A 4,040-nucleotide genomic window follows, 5' to 3' on the forward strand; every position below is an offset into this window, starting at 1 on the left:
TCAGGGTGTGAAATGGGCAGCTGCTGGCAATGGGTGAATTGCAGATGCCCATGACTTTGGCAACTAGACTTCAACTTTCCAGTTGCACAGACATTGCAACTGCAAGTCAGGCATTTGTGTGGTACAGTCATCATGTTGTGTCAAGATCATCATCCTGCAGAAACAGCCAGTAATAGAGCTGAGCCATCCACAATACATCCAGATCTAAGCTCTCTGGTCCTGCCACATCCAGTCGGGAATGGTGGTGGGAAATTAAACAACTCACTAGAGGAGGAGGTTCCACAAATATCCCAACCTCAATGACGGAAGAGCTCAGCACATCAATGTGAAAAATAAGGCTGAGGAATTTGCTGCAATCTTCAGCTAGATATGATCCATCTCAGCCTCCTCTAATGGTTCCCATCATCACAGATACCAGTCTTCAGTGAGGGGAGATGGTGGGGGAGAGGTGTGTGGAGGGGATGGTAAGGGGAGATGGTCAGAGTGATAAGGAGGGGAGGTGGGGTGGGGGATAGTGAGGGGAGATGGGGAGGAGGGATGGGGTGATAGTGAGAGGATATGGGACCGATGGGGAGAAGATGGTGAGGGTGAGGGTGATGATGAAGAGAGATGGGGTGGGGCTGTGAGGGTGATGGAGATGGTAATGGGAGGGGATGGGGTGTGGGCAGGATGGGGTGGCGTGGTGAGGGGGATGGGTGAGGGGGAGGGTGTGAGGGGTACAAAGTCACAGGGTATGAGTTTGGGGAGATGACAGGATGGGGTGATGGTGACGGGGTGGTCAGGGTGATGAGGTGAGGGGGATGAGCGGTGATGGGGATGGAGTAAGTGAGCGGGGTGTGGGTGAGGAGGCGGTGAGGATGATGGGGTGGTGGGGGGTGGGGTGAGTATGGAGGGGTGAGGGGGATGGTGTGTGGGTGAAGGTGTATGTGTGAGTGTGTGGGGGGGGTTGAGGGGTGATTGCGGGTGGGGTGAGTGTGTGTAGGGGGTTAAGGGGGGTGGTAAGTATGGTGGTGCTGAGTGTGAGGGGTTAAGGGGGTGAGATTGAGTACAGATGAGTGTGGGGGAAGGCGAGTGTGGGGGAGGTGAGTGTAGGAGGATGAGTGTGGGGGGATTAGTATGGCGGTTAAGGGGGGGTGAGCATGGGGGAAGGTAGTGTGGGGGGCAAGAGTGTGGGGGGGAGGGGGGAGAGGGGAAGGTGAGTGTGGGGGGGGTGAGCATGGGGGATGGAGTGAGGAGGTTGGGGTGAGAGGTGTGAGTGTGGGAGTGGTGAGTGTGGGAGTGGTGAGTGTGGGAGTGGTGATTGTGGGAGTGGTGAGTGTGGGGGGTGTGATTGTGGGGGGGTGATTGTGGGAGTGGTGAGTGTGGGGGGTGTGATTGTGGGGGGGTGATTGTGGGAGTGGTGAGTGTGGGGGGTGTGATTGTGGGGGGTGTGATTGTGGGGGGGTGATTGTGGGAGTGGTGAGTGTGGGAGTGGTGAGTGTGGGGGGTGTGATTGTGGGGGGTGTGATTGTGGGGGGGTGATTGTGGGGGGGTGATTGTGGGGGGGTGATTGTGGGAGTGGTGAGTGTGGGGGGTGTGATTGTGGGGGGTGTGATTGTGGGGGGGTGATTGTGGGGGGGTGATTGTGGGGGGGTGATTGTGGGAGTGGTGAGTGTGGGAGTGGTGAGTGTGGGGGGTGTGATTGTGGGAGTGGTGAGTGTGGGAGTGGTGAGTGTGGGGTGGTGATTGTGGGGGGGTGATTGTGGGAGTGGTGAGTGTGGGGGGTGTGATTGTGGGAGTGGTGAGTGTGGGGGGGTGATTGTGGGAGTGGTGAGTGTGGGAGTGGTGAGTGTGGGGGGTGTGATTGTGGGGGGTGTGATTGTGGGGGGGTGATTGTGGGGGGGTGATTGTGGGAGTGGTGAGTGTGGGAGTGATGAGTGTGGGGGGTGTGATTGTGGGGGGGTGATTGTGGGAGAGGTGAGTGTGGGGGGTGTGATTGTGGGGGGTGTGATTGTGGGGGGGTGATTGTGGGAGTGGTGAGTGTGGGGGGTGTGATTGTGGGGGGGTGATTGTGGGAGTGGTGAGTGTGGGGGGGTGTGATTGTGGGGGGGTGATTGTGGGAGTGGTGAGTGTGGGGGGTGTGATTGTGGGGGGGTGATTGTGGGAGTGGTGAGTGTGGGGGGTGTGATTGTGGGGGGGTGATTGTGGGAGTGGTGAGTGTGGGGGGTGTGATTGTGGGGGGGTGATTGTGGGAGTGGTGAGTGCGGGGGGTGTGATTGTGGGAGTGGTGAGTGTGGGGGGTGTGATTGTGGGGGGGTGATTGTGGGAGTGGTGAGTGTGGGAGTGGTGAGTGGGGGGGGGGTGATTGTGGGAGTGGTGAGTGTGGGAGTGGTGAGTGTGGGGGGTGTGATTGTGGGGGTGTGATTGTGGGGGTGTGATTGTGGGGGGGTGAGTGTGGGAGTGGTGAGTGTGGGAGTGGTGAGTGTGGGGGTGTGATTGTGGGGGGGTGATTGTGGGAGTGGTGAGTGTGGGGGGTGTGATTGTGGGGGGGGTGATTGTGGGGGGGTGATTGTGGGGGGGTGATTGTGGGGGGGTGATTGTGGGGGGGTGATTGTGGGGGGTTGATTGTGGGGGGTGATTGTGGGAGTGGTGAGTGTGGGGGGTGTGATTGTGGGGGTGTGATTGTGGGGGGGTGATTGTGGGGGGGTGATTGTGGGGGGTGTGATTGTGGGGGGGTGATTGTGGGGGGGTGATTGTGGGGGGGGTGATTGTGGGGGGTGTGATTGTGGGGGGGTGATTGTGGGGGGGTGTGATTGTGGGGGGGTGATTGTGGAGTGGTGAGTGTGGGGGGTGTGATTGTGGGGGGGTGATTGTGGGGGGTGTGATTGTGGGGGGGTGATTGTGGGAGTGGTGAGTGTGGGGGGTGTGATTGTGGGGGGGTGTGATTGTGGGGGGTGTGATTGTGGGGGGGTGTGTGTGGGGGGGTGATTGTGGGGGGGGTGTGATTGTGGGGGGGGTGGGGGGGTGATTGTGGGGGGGGTGATTGTGGGGGGGGTGATTGTGGGGGTGGTGAGTGTGGGGGGTGTGATTGTGGGGGGGTGATTGTGGGGGGGTGATTGTGGGGGGGTGATTGTGGGAGTGGTGAGTGTGGGGGGTGTGATTGTGGGGGTGTGATTGTGGGGGGGGTGATGTGGGGGGGTGAGTGGGGGGGGGGGTGATTGTGGGGGGTGTGATTGTGGGGGGGTGATTGTGGGGGGGGTGATTGTGGGGGGGTGATTGTGGGGGGGTGATTGTGGGGGGGGTGATTGGGGGGGGTGATGTGGGGGGGTGATTGTGGGGGGGTGATTGTGGGGGGGTGTGATTTGGGGGGGTGATTGTGGGGGGTGTGATTGTGGGGGGGTGATTGTGGGGGTGTGAGTGTGGGGGGTGTGATTGTGGGGGGGTGATTGTGGGGGGGGTGATTGTGGGGGGGTGATTGTGGGGGTGAGTGTGGGGGTGTGATTGTGGGGGGTGTGATTGTGGGGGGTGTGATTGTGGGGGGGTGGTGTGGGGGGTGATTGTGGGGGGGTGATTGTGGGGGGGGTGATTGTGGGGGGGGTGATTGTGGGGGGGTGTGTGGGGGGGGGGGTTGGGGGGGGGGGGGGTGGGGTGGGGGGGTGTTGTGGGGGGGGTGGGTGTGGGGGGGGGGGGTGGGGGGGGGGGGGTGGGGGGGGGGTGTGGGGGGGGGGGTGGGGGGGGGGGGGGGTGGGGGGGGGGGGGTGTGGGGGGGGGGGGTGGGGGGGGGTGGGGGGGGGGGTGGGGGGGTGGTGGGGGGGGGGGGTGGGGGGGGTGGGGGGGGGGGTGGGGGGGGGGGGGTGGGGGGGGGTGGGGGGGGGGTGGGGGGGGGGGGGTGGGGGGGGGGGTGGGGGGGGGGGTGGTGGGGGGGGGGTGGTGGGGGGGGTGGGGGGGGGGGGGGTGGGGGGGGGGGTGGGGGGGGGGGTGTGGTGGGGGGGGGGGGGGGGTGGGGGGGGGGGGGGGGGGTGGGGGGGGGGGGGGTGGGGGGGGGGGGGGGGGGGGGGGGG

This window comes from Chiloscyllium punctatum, chromosome 45 (genome assembly GCF_047496795.1).
Source record: "Chiloscyllium punctatum isolate Juve2018m chromosome 45, sChiPun1.3, whole genome shotgun sequence".
Lineage (NCBI taxonomy): Eukaryota > Metazoa > Chordata > Chondrichthyes > Orectolobiformes > Hemiscylliidae > Chiloscyllium > Chiloscyllium punctatum.